The sequence below is a fragment of the Bombina bombina genome, chromosome 7 (genome assembly GCF_027579735.1).
Source record: "Bombina bombina isolate aBomBom1 chromosome 7, aBomBom1.pri, whole genome shotgun sequence".
Lineage (NCBI taxonomy): Eukaryota > Metazoa > Chordata > Amphibia > Anura > Bombinatoridae > Bombina > Bombina bombina.
Window position 1 is genome coordinate 68,534,979 of NC_069505.1, and position 21,487 is coordinate 68,556,465.

Consider the following 21,487-nt stretch of genomic DNA (forward strand, 5'->3'; position numbering starts at 1 on the left):
GAAAAAAAAATATATACTTGAAGTAAATTAGAAAGTTGCTTAAAATTGTATGGTCTATCTGAATCAGGAAAGAAAAAAAATTGGGTTCAGTGTCCCTTTAAGCACATATAATGATGTGTGTACAACTATAAAAATCAATAATCCTTTCCATAATTGATGCATTTGTCTAACTAACAAATGCACGCAATTTTTTTTTTTTTTTTATTCATTTCTGGGGTTATAACCATTGCTCTAAAGGCTTTTTTGCAGGAGGGAAAGGCTTCAAAAAACCTTGTATTTGTCAAAAACTGTCAAAATGCACTGAGATAAGAGGCGGCCTTCAAGGGCTAAGAAATTAGCATATGAGCCTACCTAGGTTTAGCTTTCAACTAAGAATACCAAAACAACAAATCATGTTTGATGATAAAAGCAAATTGGAAAGTTGTTTAAAATTGCATGCCTATCTGAATCATGAAAGTTTCTCTTTTACTTGACTGTCCCTTTAAATTCTACGCCATAAGCAAACCTAGGTAGACTCTGGAGCAGCAATGCAGTTCTGAGAGCTACCTAAACACATCCTGGTGCGCTAATGACAAGAGGCATAGGTGTGCAGCCAGCAATCACCAGCTGACTCCCATAAGTGCATTAAGTCTACCTATATATGCTTTTCAACAAAGTATACCGAAAGAACAATGTTAATTTGATAATAGAAGTAAACTGAAAAGCCTCTTAAATTCTGCTCTCTCTGAACCTTGAACGTTTATATTTTGACTTTCATGTACCTTTAATAAAGTATATACTGATAAAATCACAAAATTGCTTTGAGCGTTTGAGCACAATAATGCTAAGACATTTTAAATTCACTTCACTAGACTTTTATCAAATTTACTTTGTTCTCTTGGTATCCTTTTTTTGAAATCCATTTGTACATCTGCTCAGCAGCAGCAGTGCACTACTGTAAGCTAGCTGTTGATTGGTGACGACATCCATTTATCTTTTGTCATTGGCTCACCAGATGTGTCCTGCTTTCTCCCAATAGTGCATTGCTGCTCGAATGCTGACTTGAGCTATGTGTTTAATCCCCTTTGGTTTTTTGTTTTTATTACTCTGATGCACCTTTTTTGTCATTGAAGTGATCATAATGTGAATAATAACACCATTCTCGTACTGCAAAAATATCAGACTGGATATTGAAAAAGTCACCAATAAAACAGCTTAGATTTCTGAAATCCTAATGCAGCGACCACAAGTTATTGACTAAGCACAGGCAACAAAATTAGACTCAATGAGTTCAACAGCCAAAGCCACTTGATAAATGGTCAACTCTCACAGATCAACCAATAACACAAAACAGATGAACGATAATGATATCGACCACCAATATGTGGGTGCTTGGACAAAAAAAAAAAACTTTTTAAAAGGACAGTCAACACCAGAATTTTTGTTCTTAAAAAGATAGATAATCTCTTTATTACCTATTCCCCAGTTTTGCATAACCAACACCGTTATATTAATACATGTTTTACCTCTGTAATTATTTTGTATCTAAGCCTCTGCAAACTGCCCCCTTATTTCAGTTATTTTGACAGACTTGCTTTTTTTTTAGCCAATCAGTGCTTACTCCTAGGTAACTTCACATGCGTGAGTTCAATGTTATCTATATGACACACATGAACTAATGCCGTCTAGTAATGAAAAACTTTCAAAATGTATTCAGATTAGAGACGGCCTTCAAGGGCTAAGAAATTAGCATATGAGCCTACCTAGGTTTAGCTTTCAACTAAGAATACCAAGAGAACAAATCAAAATTGGTGATAAAAGTAAATTGGAAAGTTGTATAAAATTGCATGCCCTATTTGAATCATGAAAGTTTATTTTGGACTTGACTGTCCCTTTAATGACAATGAAATCACAGTGAATAGATCACAACACTGAGCATGTTATCACCATTAAATAAATATAACAAACAAATAAAACATACCTACAATACATCAATATGCTGAGAGAAAGGAAATTGTTAGAAGCAGTCTTCCCTTTAAGGCCAGTTTTGTAAGCAGCCCTGCGGCAAAACGGTTAATTACAGCAATTAGCAAACACTACACAATGCAGACTGCAAGGTGTGGTTAACTTATTAACTGTTTCACTGCTGGTCCGCTCACAAAACTGGCCTTAGAGGGAACACTGGTTAGGAGAGGATGCTGGACAAGCAGAATGACAATGACTGGCCTGTTCAGTGGATGAGAGCGACTGGGCAGCCTTAATAGCAGTTGTATTTATTCGTGTACTGATGCAGTTTTTGATGATTGACACCAATTTTCTGTCATAAACAGTGCTGTTGTGGAGAAATGAGTTATCAAGCTCGGCTGTGTTTGACTCAGTAAGATTGTGATCACTTTGATAAAAACAGAAAAATAACTACCAATTAGAGATGTGCATTTGTTTAGTTACGAATCCAAATTCATACTGAAAAACAGATATTTGCTTCATTTTAAAGGAACAAATATCCGAATAAAGGCACCAACAAAATTTAATGAAAACAAAAGAATACTGATGAAATTTGTCAGTATTCATTTGTTTTCATTAAATTACCTTTAAGGGGTTAAATACTTACCTCCAGGGCTGGCTCAACCATGGGACCAAGTGTGTCCAAAGGACCCAGACAGCACTTTGGCAAGGGGCAGCACATCAGTTACTGAATCAATCACTGTCAGACACAGACCACTCCTATCCTCTGTTTTCGGGGGGGGAAGTCTCAGGTTCCTAGCAGCATAACCTTGTCATGTACAAAGACACAGAACAGGTCAGGCAGAGTGCAGTAAAATAACAAGAAAGCACAGCTCCAATTCAGATTATTTATAAACAATACCATTAATCGAATACATGCTCACTTACATTTAAAATGATAAATTTGCATTCAAGTACTTCCCCGGTTTCCCCCTGAGGTTGTAGTACAGGATCCGGATTTCGTGTGTCCAAAGCACAAAACAAAGTTTCAGAGCAGCGCTTTGCTGCTAATCCCTGTTTGGCGTCCTTAGCTACCAGCACCCCGAAACACGTAACCACGCAGACAGGTATGATGCTGGAAGTGTGTCACCTCTACGCGTTTCGTTTGGATCCGTCTTTACTTCTTCAAGGAGGATTTGTCGATTGTGAATACCAGCTCTACATTGACGGTCTCCCTTTATAATGTCCATAGTAGATAATTGACCAATCCCCATACAAAGTCCTTATCCCATGATGTAGGGATCCGTTATTCATACAGTTGATGTGAAAATATACGGGAAATACATCTAAGGGTTGGTTTACTGGTGACGAGCTAAATGCCACCTAATATAAATAAAAAAATGACTTGATATCACTAAAACATCTATAGAAAACCATAAATTAAACATATTAAAACACATACACATATGAATATGCCAATAAAAATACAAACATCAGTCACTAAAAATTTGACATTAACCTTTAAAAATATATGCACTACATAAATGCCTGAATGTCTAGATCTGAATTTAGGTTTAGGGGTTAATAGGTTTATTAGGTTTATTTAGTAGCGGCGATGTGGGAGGCCAGAGGTTTAGGGGTTAATAGCTTTATTATACTGTTTGCGATGTCGAGGAGCAGCGGATTAGGGGTTACAATCTTTATTATATTGTTTGTGATGTGGGAGGGTGGCGGTTTAGGGGTTAATAGGTAGTTTATGGGTGTTAGTGTACTTTGTAACAGTTTAGTTATGAGTTTTGTGAAACATTTTTGTTACTCAAAATTCATAACTACTGGTCTCATATGGCAGTATGGATCGTGTCGGTAAAACCTGTAATACCAGCGCTATGAAAATCCCACACAAAAACTTCATTTTTTTGAGTTGCGGAATGGATGTTGCGTTACAGGCTAAAATGTTATACCGACACGACTTGTAATATGCGTTCCTGGCCATTACACAGGAAATGCCATTTTTTTTCAGTGTTAAAAGCCGTACCGCAACACTTCTAATCTATCCGAATATTTGTTATGAAAGATTGCGACAAGCCAAATTTTTTTGCTCTGCGCAAGTCTAGCAATCTTGTATTTTTAATATTGAATGCGAATTTCAGAAAGATGAACCAAGACCATAATTATATATAAGCAATAGTGTAATAATGTAATGCTCCAACATATTATATTATCATTATGTCTCCTTGAGCCGTTTACTTATGAGGCTGGGAGTTATGCTGATTCAATGTTAAAGCTTATTATATATACAGGCGTACCACAGAGATATTGCGGGTTGGGTTGGGTTGGGAGTCACGCTAATTTTTTGTTTCCCAGTGCATATAAAAATTATATTTTACACTATACTGTAGTCTTTCAAATGTGCAATAGCGTTATGTCTAAAAAAACAATGTACATACCTTAATTAAAAAATACTTTTCTGCTAAAAAATGCTAACCATCATTTAAACTTTCAGTGAGTCATAGGGGTGGATTTACCAAGTGCCGGCCAGATATAATTCACTATAGCGAATCATGTTTGCCCGACATCACTAAATGCCGACAGCATACGCTGTCGCCATTTAACATTGAACATTTCTTGTGAAATGCTTGTGCAATGCTGTCCCCTGGATATTCGCTGCCAATTGGCCGCTAGCAGGGGGTGTCAATGTCAGTCATCCCGATCGCATCAGTTTGGGATGATTGTAGTCCGCCACCATTTAGGTCTTACAACCACTGCTTCTTAACTTACACTTCCGGCGAGCCAGAATCTTCAGGCGTAGAAAGCAGCATCCACTGTTAAATCTACCCTATAGTTTTTTTTTCTGGTGGTGTGTGTGTGTATATATATATATATATATATATATATATATATATATATATATGTGTGTGTGTGTGTATAATATATAATATATATATATATATATATATATATATGGGTGTGTGTATATATATATATATATATATATATATATGTGTGTGTGTGTGTATATATATATATATGTGTGTGTGTATGTATATATATATATATATATATATGTGTGTGTATATATATATATATATATATATATATGTGTCTGTATGTATATACTGTATATATACAGTATATACTATATATGTGTGTGTGTCTATATATATGCGTGCGCAATAAAGTGAAACTTAGTGATGTCGCGAATAATTCCCGGCGAACATAGCATGCTCGCGTCATATGCGATGTTCGGTCCGCCCCCTATTCCTCATCATTGAGTAAACTTTGACCCTCTACCTCACAGTCAGAAGACACATTCCAGCCAATCAGCAGCAGACCCTCCCTCCCAGACCCTCCCACCTCCTGGACAGCATCCGTTTTAGATTCATTCGGAAGCTGCATTCTTAGTGAGAGGAGGGACAGTGAAGCTGCTGCTGATTTAATAGGGAAATTGATAGCTAGGCTAGTGTATTCAGTGTCCACTACAGTCCTTAAGGACTCATCTGATCTCTCCTGTAAGGACAGCACCCCAAAAAGCCCTTTTTAGGGCTAGAACATCAGTCTGCTTTTTTTTTTTTTTCCCTGTGTAATCTAATTGCAGTTGCCTGCCTGCCAGCGTGTGTGTCAGGCTCACAGCGTATACTGTGCCCACTTGCCCAGTGCCACCACTCATATCTGGTGTAACAGTAGTGTACATTTAAAAAAAACACAACACTTTTTTGACTGTGAAATAATAGCAGACAGCTGCCAGTACCCAAGATGGCCGCCAATAAGGCAGATGGGGAGGGTTAGAGAGCTGTTTTGGGGGGGATCAGGAAGGTTGGGGGCTAAGGGGGGATGCTACACCACAGCATATGTAAATATGCTAAAAAAACCTTTTTTAAAAAAAAAAAAAAAAACCCTTTTATTTTAGTACTGGCAGACTTTCTGCCAGTACTTAAGATAGCGGGGACAATTGTGGGGTGGGGGAGGGAAGGGAGCTGTTTGGGAGGGATCAGGGGATCTGATGTGTCAGGTGGGAGGCTGATCTCTACACTAAAGCTAAAATTAACCCTGCAAGCTCCCTACAAACTACCTAATTAACCACTTCACTGCTAGCCATAATACACGTGTGATGCGCAGCAGCATTTAGCGGCCTTCTAATTACCAGAAAGCAACGCCAAAGTCATATATGTCTGCTATTTCTGAACAAAGGGGATCCCAGAGAAGCATTTACAACTATTTGTGCCATAATTGCACAAGCTGTTTGTAAATAATTTCAGTGAGAAACCTAAAATTGCGAAAAAATTTTAGTTTTTTTTAAATTTGATCGCATTTGGCGGTGACATGGTGACATGAAATATACCAAAATGGGCCTAGATCAATACTTTGGGTTGTCTACTACACTACACTTAAGCAAAAATTAACACTACAAGCTGCCTACATGCTCCCTAATTAACCCCTTCACTGCTGGGCATAAAACACGTGTGGTGCGCAGTGGCATTTAGCAGCCTTCTAATTTCCAAAAAGCAACGCCAAAGCCATATAAGTCTGCTATTTCTGAACAAAGGAGATCCCAGAGAAGCATTTACAACCATTTATGCCATAATTGCATAAGTTGTTTGTAAATAATTTCTGTGAGAAACCAAAAGTTTGTGAAAAAGTGAACAATTTTTTTTATTTGATCACATTTGGCGGTGAAATGGTGGCATTAAATATACCAAAATGGGCCTAGATCAATACTTTGGGTTGTCTACGACACTACACTTAAGCTAAAATTAACTCTACAAGCTGCCTACATGCTCCCGAATTAACCCCTTCACTGCTGGGCATAAAACACGTGTGGTGTGCAGTGGCATTTAGCAGCCTTCTAATTACCAAAAAGCAACGCCAAAGCCATATAAGTCTGCTATAATGGCATCTCTGGCACACAGTGTTGGGGCAAGGGTCCATCTGACCACTGATACCTGGTCTGCAAAGCATAGTCAGGGCAGGTATATCACCTACACTGCGCACTGTGAAGCGGGCGTAACCCTTACACTACCTGATCGATACAACATCATACCTGATGTTTTAAAGCACGTTATTCCAAACAATTTAAGAATGTTAGGTGATTTATGCCCTTTATGGATTAAAACCAGACTCTGCATCAACTATGTAATTTTCCATGGGAGTTTTGCCATGGATCCCCCTCCAGCATGCCACAGTCCAGGTGTTAGTCCCCTTGAAACAACTTTTCCATCACTATTGTGGCCAGAAAGAGTCCCTGTGGGTTTTAAAATTCGCCTGCCTATTGAAGTCTATGGCGGTTCGCCCGGTTCTCCAGTTCGCGAACTTTTGCGGAAGTTCGCGTTCACCGTTTGCGAACCCAAATTTTTATGTTCGCGACATCACTAGTGAAACTCAAAAAATTGAGGCATGCCTGTATTTTTGTCTTAGTTTCCATGAAGAGGAAGAATTTAAATTCCTCCAAAAACTGTGTGCCGGACCGCCTGCATTTGCAAATGTCAGTTTGATTCTGCCTATTATCATTTCTTGCTGGATGAGTTTTTGATTTTCCTAGAGAATATAAAAGCTGCAACAAACATGTATCGTGTTTGCCACAACGTTTATTAGATTTTCTGTGATGCAGATGATTATCGGAACATTAGGAAATTAAAGACAAATTGAATTAAGGGTAGCAGATGGAACATCTAACTCCAGAAATGCTGACAGTTAAGAGCCTTTTAAGCATTAACTGTTCGTGTCTGTTTTATGAATGTCACCTAGGGGGATAACAAGATGGCAGCATCCATTGGGAAGTACGCCACGATATTTCACTTGTAATGAAAATGATCCCTTCTGCCAAAAGAATTTAACAGCTCAAAGCTTTGATCTTGTGTGTTCCAGCAAAATTAAAATGCAGGCACATTAGGAGCGACATGCGTGTACACTGAACACTGGACTGGGAATAAAAGGACATAGTCAGAAAACGTCAAATACTGTAGGCTTCAGAATATCAGTTTTACTTTAAAGAGACACTAAATTCAATTCGTTTTTTTCTTTAATAAAGCACATTTTTAGTTTATTTTATCATGGTCTAACACCTGAAAGCACTGCACATTAAGGACTAGATGACAAAGGGAGCACTAATTTATATTCAATATATTAAAATAAAATGTTACACTCATATATACACTATGATATACATTATTCATATAAATATTAATAACAATTTTTATAAGGGTTAAAGGGTATATCATATATTACAGGGTGTTTGAATGCAAAGACCTATAATGGATGGATGTATATATATATACAGTATAGTCATATATACGTGTATTTATGTATTCATATATGTATATACATACACACACACACACACACACACACACACACACACATATATATATATATATATATATATATATATATATATATATATATATATATATAAACATACATTCTTTATATTTCATAATTTTTTTAAATATGTATTTAATGTACATATTTAACATTCTAATGTTCTTCATATAAAGGAAAATGCTCTTTGTATTTTTAATATATATGTTCAAGTACAACATTCAAATGGATGATTATTGAAAATAAAAAAGAAAGAAAAAAAGAGGAGGTGATCTAAACAAACTTTTACTAAAAAGAGAGGCATTTTGGATCTTCTCCCTGGCCACACGTATTCTGAATGGCTATAACTCCATATATGATGCTATTCATTTTTGGGAATAAGGAGTTTATTTGTTTATTTCTCTCCCCTTTTTTCCCCAATACACAAAATATTTTATATTTTGTTTAACACCAATTCATGAAAGGGTACTCAATTGTGGTTACTCCACACATTACACATATTTAGGATGAACATTTGATGAGGTCTGTTAATTTGATATTAAAGTTGAAATATTTCTTATATATTTAGATAATAACCTTTGTTCACAAAGTCACTAATATTTGCACTCTTAAAACACAATCAAGGACGAACATTAAACTGAGAAGTTGAGTCTTTAATTAAAGGGACAGTCTAGTCCAAGGCAAACTTTCATTATTCAGATAGGGCATGCAATTTTAAACAATTTTCAAATTTACATCTATCATCAATTTTGCTTTGTTCTTTTGGTATTCTTAGTTGAAAGCTAAACCTAGGAGGTTCCTATGCTAATTTCTAAGCCCTTGAAGGCCGCCTCTCAACTCAGGACATTTTGACAGTTTTTCACCACTAGAGGGTTTTAGTTTATGTGTTTCATATACAGGGAGTGCAGAATTATTAGGCAAGTTGTATTTTTGAGGATTAATTTTATTATTGAACAACAACCATGTTCTCAATGAACCCAAAAAACTCATTATCAAAGCTGAATAGTTTTGGAAGTAGTTTTTAGTTTGTTTTTAGTGATAGCTATTTTAGGGGGATATCTGTGTGTGCAGGTGACTATTACTGTGCATAATTATTAGGCAACTTAACAAAAAACAAATATATACCCATTTCAATTATTTATTTTTACCAGTGAAACCAATATAACATCTCAACATTCACAAATATAGATTTCTGACATTCAAAAACAAAACAAAAACAAATCAGTGACCAATATAGCCACCTTTCTTTGCAAGGACACTCAAAAGCCTGCCATCCATGGATTCTGTCAGTGTTTTGATCTGTTCACCATCAACATTGCGTGCAGCAGCAACCACAGCCTCCCAGACACTGTTCAGAGAGGTGTACTGTTTTCCCTCCTTGTAAATCTCACATTTGATGATGGACCACAGGTTCTCAATGGAGTTCAGATCAGGTGAACAAGGAGGCCATGTCATTAGATTTTCTTCTTTTATACCCTTTCTTGCCAGCCACGCTGTGGAGTACTTGGACGCATGTGATGGAGCATTGTCCTGCATGAAAATCATGTTTTTCTTGAAGGATGCAGACTTCTTCCTGTACCACTGCTTGAAGAAGGTGTCTTCCAGAAACTGGCAGTAGGACTGGGAGTTGAGCTTGACTCCATCCTCAACCCGAAAAGGCCCCACAAGCTCATCTTTGATGATACCAGCCCAAACCAGTACTCCACCTCCAACTTGCTGGCGTCTGAGTCGGACTGGAGCTCTCTGCCCTTTACCAATCCAGCCACGGGCCCATCCATCTGGCCCATCAAGACTCACTCTCATTTCATCAGTCCATAAAACCTTAGAAAAATCAGTTTTGAGATATTTCTTGGCCCAGTCTTGACGTTTCAGCTTGTGTGTCTTGTTCAGTGGTGGTCGTCTTTCAGCCTTTCTTACCTTGGCCATGTCTCTGAGTATTGCACACCTTGTGCTTTTGGGCACTCCAGTGATGTTGCAGCTCTGAAATATGGCCAAACTGGTGGCAAGTGGCATCTTGGCAGCTGCACGCTTGACTTTTCTCAGTTCATGGGCAGTTATTTTGCGCCTTGGTTTTTCCACACGCTTCTTGCGACCCTGTTGACTATTTTGAATGAAACGCTTGATTGTTCGATGATCACGCTTCAGAAGCTTTGCAATTTTAAGAGTGCTGCATCCCTCTGCAAGATATCTCACTATTTTTGACTTTTCTGAGCCTGTCAAGTCCTTCTTTTGACCCATTTTGCCAAAGGAAAGGAAGTTGCCTAATAATTATGCACACCTGATATAGGGTGTTGATGTCATTAGAACACACCCCTTCTCATTACAGAGATGCACATCACCTAATATGCTTAATTGGTAGTAGGCTTTCGAGCCTATACAGCGTGGAGTAAGACAACATGCATAAAGAGGATGATGTGGTCAAAAATACTCATTTGCCTAATAATTCTGCACTCCCTGTAGGTAACACTGGGCTCACACACGTGGAGTTCCTAGGATCCAGCACTGATTGGCTAAAATGCAAGTCTGTCAAAAGAACTGAAATAAGGGGCAGTTTGCAGAAACTTAGATACAAGATAATCACAGAGGTAAAAAGTGTATTAATATAACTGTGTTGGATATGCAAAACTAGGGAATGGGTAATAAAGGGATTATCTATCTTTTAAAACAATAAATATCCTGGTGTAGACTGTCCCTTTAAATATACTAATAATCACATCAGAATATACACATATATAGATATAGGGCTGTTAGACTTTTCATAGCAAAGCAGGACTATTGATTCAAGGGTTATAAATTGAAATGTTACTTTATTGTTATTAACCTAAGACTCCTTCAAATCTTAAATATGAGTAAAATATGTCATATATGTATAAAGTTGTGTTTATTCATGTATATTTTGCAATTCTGTTAAAAGAAGTGTTTAGTCACAGACAAAAAAGTGATAATATATCGTTAAATGATTTTTTGTATTCAAGTTAGTTACATGATTAGGGCTATCCTATTGTGAAACAGCAACAGGTATATATTTTAGATTCTTTTAACTTGGTGTATGTCTATGATTAAGGCCTGACGGCCGAAACATATCAGACAGATTGTCCTGTTAAAGCTGCTTAAATGCCTTTTTAATCTGGTCAAGAAAATAAAGGAACTTCGTTTTACTAAAGATTGTGCTGGCTGAAATTTTATTTTTTCAATATATATATATATATATATATATATATATATTTATATATATACAGGGAGTGCAGAATTATTAGGCAAATGAGTATTTTTGACCACATCATCCTCTTTATGCATGTTGTCTTACTCCAAGCTGTATAGGCTCGAAAGCCTACTACCAATTAAGCATATTAGGTGATGTGCATATCTGTAATGAGAAGGGGTGTGGTCTAATGACATCAACACCCTATATCAGGTGTGCATAATTATTAGGCAACTTCCTTTCCTTTGGCAAAATGGGTCAAAAGAAGGACTTGACAGGCTCAGAAAAGTCAAAAATAGTGAGATATCTTGCAGAGGGATGCAGCACTCTTAAAATTGCAAAGCTTCTGAAGCGTGATCATCGAACAATCAAGCGTTTCATTCAAAATAGTCAACAGGGTCGCAAGAAGCGTGTGGAAAAACCAAGGCGCAAAATAACTGCCCATGAACTGAGAAAAGTCAAGCGTGCAGCTGCCAAGATGCCACTTGCCACCAGTTTGGCCATATTTCAGAGCTGCAACATCACTGGAGTGCCCAAAAGCACAAGGTTTGCAATACTCAGAGACATGGCCAAGGTAAGAAAGGCTGAAAGACGACCACCACTGAACAAGACACACAAGCTGAAACATCAAGACTGGGCCAAGAAATATCTCAAGACTGATTTTTCTAAGGTTTTATGGACTGATGAAATGAGAGTTAGTCTTGATGGGCCAGATGGATGGGCCCGTGGCTGGATTGGTAAAGGGCAGAGAGCTCCAGTCCGACTCAGACGCCAGCAAGGTGGAGATGGAGTACTGGTTTGGGCTGGTATCATGAAAGATGAGCTTGTGGGGCCTTTTCGGGTTGAGGATGGAGTCAAGCTCAACTCCCAGTCCTACTGCCAGTTTCTGGAAGACACCTTCTTCAAGCAGTGATACAGGAAGAAGTCTGCATCCTTCAAGAAAAACATGATTTTCATGCAGGACAATGCTCCATCACACGTGTCCAAGTACTCCACAGCGTGGCTGGCAAGAAAGGGTATAAAAGAAGAAAATCTAATGACATGGCCTCCTTGTTCACCTGATCTGAACCCCATTGAGAACCTGTGGTCCATCATCAAATGTGAGATTTACAAGGAGGGAAAACAGTACACCTCTCTGAACAGTGTCTGGGAGGCTGTGGTTGCTGCTGCACGCAATGTTGATGGTGAACAGATCAAAACACTGACAGAATCCATGGATGGCAGGCTTTTGAGTGTCCTTGCAAAGAAAGGTGACTATATTGGTCACTGATTTGTTTTTGTTTTGTTTTTGAATGTCAGAAATGTATATTTGTGAATGTTGAGATGTTATATTGGTTTCACTGGTAAAAATAAATAATTGAAATGGGTATATATTTGTTTTTTGTTAAGTTGCCTAATAATTATGCACAGTAATAGTCACCTGCACACACAGATATCCCCCTAAAATAGCTAAAACTAAAAACAAACTAAAAACTACTTCCAAAACTATTCAGCTTTGATATTAATGAGTTTTTTGGGTTCATTGAGAACATGGTTGTTGTTCAATAATAAAATTAATCCTCAAAAATGCAACTTGCCTAATAATTCTGCACTCCCTGTATATTAGATTAGTGCTGCAGAATCTGTTGGCGCTCTACAAATAACCGATAATAATAATATATGTAGATATATATTTTACATTAACATCATTATATATTTATATATATATATATATATATATATATACACACACACAGCGCTAAACCAAATGCATATACCTCTTAAATGTGATATGCTGAAATTACTGCTCGTTGTGGAAACATATAACACACAAAAAAGAAATTTTTTAGGTTACCCAACATGGTCTGTTTAAGACTGATATTTGTACCTTTTTAAAGATATGATTTACAAGGTGGTAAGGAAAAGTTGACTAAAATTATACTATACTCAACCAATAAGTATGTCTCGTAAACGTGAGTAATTGGAATGGCGAGTCTAAGAGGTGTTCTAAAATATGTAACTTGTTTCGTTCATATATGTTAATATTAACATTAACATCTATGGCAACAGTTCTGGGACTCCGCAATCAGTACACAAATTATCATCTGAAGAACATACAAACAATGTTCATAGGAAGCAAGAAAGCCCTTTTGATGCAAGAAACCCCTTATAATTACGTAAACTCTAATATCGTAAAAACATTTACAATCATCCCACAACAATGCGTATGAATATATCGGTAGATGGTAGTAATATTAATAAGTCCATACAAATACAATTCTCATGAAGAATCCCAAACTTGTGTAGTCGATCTAATTACAGGACAGAACCTCAATCGAATGAGGTAAGTGTTAGGGCCTCAGAGATAGTAGCCGGATGCACATTGTATCCTGTCATTGTTAACGTCTCACAAAGGATCCCTTCTGTGGACGTGAGCTAAATCCTTGTAGCTTTTCGTTAAATCCCTTGTTTCCTTCTTTCCACCAGTAGATGGATTTGCGTAGAGCCCACCAGAGTGATATAAGGAGCGGCTGGACATTTACAGCTGTTGCTCGTTCCTGGCAGACTGCTTCTCTTTCTGTTTAAATAGGTGGGAATATCGCTGGCAGAGTCAGCTTATGTATTTATGGATATAAAGAATCACTTTTCCTACTCTGTTTGATTCGACACTCCTGGTGTCTCAACTGCTCTGCTTTCGCGGTCTTTTTGGGGCAGGGCTACTATCTGGTGTTCTGTCAGTTTTTCAGGTACGATAGTAGCAACGCCCCCCCAAAAAAAAACAGATTGGGTAACCAAAAAAATTTCTTTTTTGTGTGTTATATGTTTCTACAACGAGCAGTAATTTCAGCACATCACATTTAAGAGGTGTATGCATTTGGTTTAGCGCTGTGAAGGTTTACAATTCTTTCTTTATATTTATTTAAGTAGAGCAAGATAGTGAGGGCTCCCTAGCGCTTTCTTCTTTAAGCCTACCAGCTGCTTTTCCTTTTTACACCCCAATTGTTAGCGCCTCCCAGGCCGTATCCCTGCCATTCTAGTGGCAGGTGTTGTGGCCTTAAATATCTTGTTTTGTATATATATATATTCAAATAAACAATGGCTTGCACTCACTGGGCTTTTCAAAATACGTGCCTTTATTGTGACGTTTCAGGGACCGTATCCCCTTCCTCAGACGGAAGGGGATATGGTCCCCGAAACGTAAATAAATCCTAGTTATTTTATTTTTTTATTTTTTTAATATTGATTATTCTTTGAAAATACCCTCTCTCTGTAACAACCATTTCTCTAGATTAACATGCGTTTTTGACAAATATATCCATGTAAAACTCAGTATGAATGCAAACTTATTTTTACGAATAGTATTTGCATGTGTCAACTTAATACAGCATCATTAAAGAGTCACACAACAAAATATAGGATGTAATCATGAAAAAGATGTAGGAGGTAGAACAGATAATATAGGTCCTCAAATTCAAGTAAAGAGTGATATATTGTAGTTCAGCAATATATATTAGGTACGGAGAATGTAGCCATTAAAATAACAGATTACTAGCCAGGTTAATGTATCCTATCTTTATTGCTTCTTCTGTATTTATGTATATTAATATGTGGTTTAATGCAGACTGGGAAAATTTAAATGCATTGAGGGAAAATTCTATGATAAATGACCACAATGCATAATTTATGCAAAACTAGCATTATGTGGTTCTGCATAAACAGAGATGGAAGCTGATTTCTGCAAAATGAACTGCAGGGTTTTAGAACTTTTTTTTAGCTTTTCTGCCCTAGTTTATGCAAAATGAGATAGAAGTCAGTATGTTCTGTTCAGTTTTGAATTCTTCTTTTTTTGCATGTATCATTTATTCTAGTTAAAGGGATATTAAACCCATTCTTTTTTTCTTTCATGATTTAGATAGAGCATGCAATTTTAAGTAACTTTCTCATTTACTCCTTTGATCATTTTTATTTGAAAAAGCAGGAACCCCAATTTTTTTTTTCTTTCATGATTCAGATAGAGAATAGAATTTTAAACAACTTTCCAATTTACTTATTTTATTTAATTTGCTTCATTCTCTTGTTATCATTTGCTGAAAGGTTTATCTAGGCAAGTTCATGAGAAGCAGAGAAACTAGGTTCTAGCTGTTGATTGGTGGCTGCATATATATATATATACTGAATGTGATTGGCTCACCCATGTGTTCAGTTAGAAACTAGTAGTGCATTGCTGCTCCTTTAACAAATGATACCAAGAAAATTAAACAGATTAGCTAATAGGAGTAAATTAGAAAGTTGTTTAAAATTGTATTCTCTGTCTGAATCATGAAATAAATTTTTTGGGTTTCATGTACCTTTAAGAGCCGGCCCGTTGTTGATTCATCACCTGAGTAATGGCTAAATGTAGTCAGCAACCAGCAAGCGCTATCCAGGTGCTGAGCCAAAAAAGGACCGGCTCTAAAGCTTACATTCCTGCTTTTTCAAATAAAGATAGCAAGAGAACAAAGCAAATGTAATAATAGGAGTAAATTAGAAAGTTGCTTAAAATTGCATGCTCTATCTGAATCATGAAAGAAAATAAATGTGTTTAGTGTCCCTTTAACATTGCATGTAGCTCTACAAAAGGACATATTCATAGTGATAAAGAGTACTTTTAGTCTAGAGGAAAATTAGGAAACTACTCCAAGAAGCTTACAATCTAGTGGTATATTGAGGGCTATTACCAAATGGAGTTAAAGGGGCATTAACAAAACACCTTTAGATTTGTATGTAAAGTGCTTAGTTCTGTGTAACAAAGGCAATTAGCATAATACATTTATTTATTTGTAATTTAGCTCTGGAAATTATGTTTTTTTTAAATTAATCTCAAAACTTGAAATGCACCCTGCTGACTTATCAAGGCTAACCCTGCTACATATATTTCCCTAATTGACTTGATAACAGCTGCAAAACAATGCACATTATACTTACATAATGACAGTGTATTTATGCCTTGTTGTCTGCAGACTCAAACCCTGATTGGTTTCTCTAAATATTGGTTATTGAAAAACAATTGCAGTAAACAATATGTTAATTTATTATAAACAATTAAGACTTCACTGTGTTATTCTATAGCAAGACAACAGAAATGTATTGTAATTATTAGTTTACTGTCCCTTTAATAATGTATTGTTGTGATGAGGTACTTACCCATAGATCATGCAATCTAGTAGTATTAAGAAGAGTCCCCTGTTATAATTAAAGACTCTGCCCATAGAGCTTATCACTATGTGCATTAGGGAGCCTAGTACCTCATTATTTCATTAAAACCTTCCCATAAGTAGCTTGTCATAAACTGATATAATATGAGAACTTACCCAAAGGAGTTTTCAAAATCGTGTCATAACTTTAGATCCTTGTCCAAGGATGTTTGGACCTTATGATATAAATGAAGTTTAGCTCAGCAGTTTAAAGTTAAAGGGACATGAAACACCATTTTTTTCTTTATGATTGCGATAAAACATACAATTTTAAACAACTGTTTCTTCTAATTTTCTTTATTTTCTTGTTATGTTTTGCTGAAGGAGCAGCAATGCATTACTGGGAGTTAGCTGAACATATGTAGTGAGCCAATCACAAGAGACAAATGTGTGCAGGCACCAATCACCAGCTAGCTGCCAGTAGTTTTGGATATGTACATAACGAATACCACCAATCACCAGCTAGCTGCCAGTAGTATTGGATATGTACACAACGAATACCACCAATCACCAGCTAGCTGCCAGTAGTATTGGATATGAACATAACGAATACCACCAATCACCAGCTAGCTGCCAGTAGTATTGGATATGTACATAATGAATACCACCAATCACCAGCTAGCTGCCAGTAGAATTGGATATGTACATAACAAATACCACCAATCACCAGCTAGCTGCCAGTAGAATTGGATATGTACATAACGAATACCACCAATCACCAGCTAGCTGCCAGTAGTATTGAATATGTACACAACGAATACCACCAATCACCAGCTAGCTGCCAGTAGTATTGGATATGTACATAATGAATACCACCAATCACCAGCTAGCTGCCAGTAGTATTGAATATGTACACAACGAATACCACCAATCACCAGCTAGCTGCCAGTAGTATTGGATATGTACATAACAAATACCACCAATCACCAGCTAGCTGCCAGTAGTATTGGATATGTACAGATCCTTGTCCAAGGATGTTTGGACCTTATGATATAAATGAAGTTTAGCTCAGCAGTTTAAAGTTAAAGGGACATGAAACACCATTTTTTTCTTTATGATTGCGATAAAACATACAATTTTAAACAACTGTTTCTTCTAATTTTCTTTATTTTCTTGTTATGTTTTGCTGAAGGAGCAGCAATGCATTACTGGGAGTTAGCTGAACATATGTAGTGAGCCAATCACAAGAGACAAATGTGTGCAGGCACCAATCACCAGCTAGCTGCCAGTAGTTTTGGATATGTACATAACGAATACCACCAATCACCAGCTAGCTGCCAGTAGTATTGGATATGTACACAACGAATACCACCAATCACCAGCTAGCTGCCAGTAGTATTGGATATGAACATAACGAATACCACCAATCACCAGCTAGCTGCCAGTAGTATTGGATATGTACATAATGAATACCACCAATCACCAGCTAGCTGCCAGTAGAATTGGATATGTACATAACAAATACCACCAATCACCAGCTAGCTGCCAGTAGAATTGGATATGTACATAACGAATACCACCAATCACCAGCTAGCTGCCAGTAGTATTGAATATGTACACAACGAATACCACCAATCACCAGCTAGCTGCCAGTAGTATTGGATATGTACATAATGAATACCACCAATCACCAGCTAGCTGCCAGTAGTATTGAATATGTACACAACGAATACCACCAATCACCAGCTAGCTGCCAGTAGTATTGGATATGTACATAACGAATACCACCAATCACCAGCTAGCTGTCAGTAGTATTGGATATGTACACAACGAATACCACCAATCACCAGCTAGCTGCCAGTAGTATTGGATATGTACACAACGAATACCACCAATCACCAGCTAGCTGCCAGTAGTATTGGATATGTACATAACGAATACCACCAATCACCAGCTAGCTGCCAGTAGTATTGGATATGTACACAACGAATACCACCAATCACCAGCTAGCTGCCAGTAGTATTGGATATGTACACAAGGAATACCAACAATCACCAGCTAGCTGCCAGTAGTATTGGATATGTACATAACGAATACCACCAATCACCAGCTAGCTGCCAGTAGTATTGGATATGTACACAACGAATACCACCAATCACCAGCTAGCTGCCAGTAGTATTGGATATGTACACAACGAATACCACCAATCACCAGCTAGCTGCCAGTAGTATTGGATATGTACACAACGAATACCACCAATCACCAGCTAGCTGTCAGTAGTATTGGATATGTACATAACGAATACCATGTGAGCAAAGTACATTTGAAAATAGAAGTGAATTTAAAATGTGTTAAAATTACATGCTCCATCTGAATCATATGAGTTTTAAAGAGATATGAAACCCAAAAATGTTCTTTTGTGATTGAGACAGATCATAACATTTTTAAAAAAAGTTTCCATTTTACTTCTAGTATCAAATTTGCTTTGTTCCCATAAAATTCTGTGAGATATTTAGGTAGGCAGAGGCTTAACTAGAAACCACAGGCCCCATGTGCAAGAATCCAAGAAGGGCCCCCCACCCCCCGAAACAAAATTGAATTTGCATAATAACTAACAAATACACAACAACAACACAATGCAATAGTACTGAGTCTAAACTCCAACTGCTTAATAGCTTTATTTCTGACAAGTTTTAAAGTTATTATGTCTATTTCAACTCCCCTTCTATCATGTGACAGCCATCAGCCAATCACAAAATGGTGCATATACATATATGATGTCAGTTCTTACACATGCTCAGTAAAAGCTAGTGACATAAAAAGTGTACATATAAAGAGACTGTGAACATTTTGTTAATAGATGTAAATTGTAAAGTTGTTTATAATTGCATGCGACTGTCCCTTTAATGTCCCCTAGTCAATTAAATTATTTTGTTATTGAGAGTGACAAGCAGTTTAGAAATGGACTGATTAATCATTTTAAAATATATTAGCCTAAAGCCTTTTATCTTCTGAACTAGGGAAGCAATGGTCTTATAAGTCTGTGACTGTGTGAGAAGCAGTTTAATTTTATTTATTCTATGTCTATTAAAAATCAATAGCAACATATAAGATGTTAATTTACTTTGAAAATGTTTAGACTTGGCCAATATGTAATTCTGTCGCAAGATAACATAAATGTCTTGCAAATAATATGTGTTTAGTGTCCCTTTAACAGCAATTTTAATGTGAAAGAAAAATCTGATATCAAGTATTTGACATGCTGTACTCACGTTGTCTGCTAGTATCATTCTCTATGCCGCTGAGAACTAAGTAATGTGTATTGATAGTATGGCAGCTGAAATACATAGCTTAACAGAAGCATTTACAAATGATCCCCAAAGGAGAAGGTGAAAGCCAGGGGTAACTGCAGCTGATGAATTTTACACTAGTTACTTTTTCTGGCAAAACAGCATCACCTCTTGCAATCTTTAGCTGTGGCAGAACTACTGTAACTTCTCCTTAATCTGTAACCCACCTGTACACACAAACTATTACAATGCAATAATCAAGAAATGCTCCGATCTGTTCAACACAATGCTACTTACAGCTAGGCAAATGTTATTTTATACAAATGCAATGGGATGCCATGACTTATTATATAAAAGAGATTGTATGACTTAATATGACCTAATCATTAGGCTTCAACTTCAGATCAATGTTAATTGAAAGAATACTCAGGGAACTTTTTTTATTTTATTTGTAAGAACGTTCTAAAGATGTACTGTATATGTATATTGTAATGTTACTCATGTTTTTGTAGATCCCTAAAATAACCCACAACAGTCGCTCTAAATATAACATGAATTATTGCAATACAATTAAATGCATCAGTGATGTGGGGCCGCAGCAAGAAATTTTGGAGAGAAAAAAAAAGAGTTGGAAAAACATTGTGCTGAAGCTGGGGCCCAGTCGCAACCACGACTGCTGCATCACCGGTAGTTCCGTCCCTGTAGGTAGGCATCTTGAGCACTACATGTCAGGAAATAGTGTTACCATCTGGTGCTCTTGCAATTGGATAACATTCTTGCAACACTGTTGCCATACAATTCTCTAAAAATGGCCCGGCTTCTAAGTTTACGTCCCTGCTTTTCAACATAAAAAAAAAATAATAATAGAAAACATTAGAAAGTTGCTTAAAATTTCATGCATTATCTGAAAAATGGAAGAAAACTTTTGGGTTTCGTATCCCTTTAATGTTTTCTTTCGTATCCCTTTAATATGATAGTCACTAAATTGCAATATATTGGGATAATAAAATATTCCGCCTGAAGAAATTTTAAATGTAAAGGAACGATTGAATGCAAAACTGGTACTGATTGGCACTAATATGTGCCAATGCTCAAAGTCATTGGCGCATATCATTTTTTCATTAGCGATTCTAGCTATGTGTTTAACCCTCCCAAAATTTAACATATATGGATTATAGAATGCCTTAAACATCTTAAACATTATATATATGTCCCTATAATAGCATATAGGGAAACCTTAAAGGGACATAATCCCAAATTTCATCTTTCATGATTCAGAAAGATAATTAATGTTTCTAAGTGTCTAAAATCATCATCAGGTACAAATCCTAAACCTAAATTCAATACTTTGTATTCATTTGGAGATAACTCTTGGTCAGACACATTAATACCATTCTCCACCAGATATACCATATTACTTGCTCAGTATGTAGGGTCTCTGAGGGTATACTCATTTTTGTGTTCTTACCATATATCTGTTCCTGCCTCTCTGTCCTCTTTTTGCTCCCCCCTTCGTTTCCTTCCTTTTCTAAATGAAAAACCTGCTGCATGGTACTTTGCTCATCCTCTACCTCATTAGAAATTTGTCTCATCTCTTTAGCCTG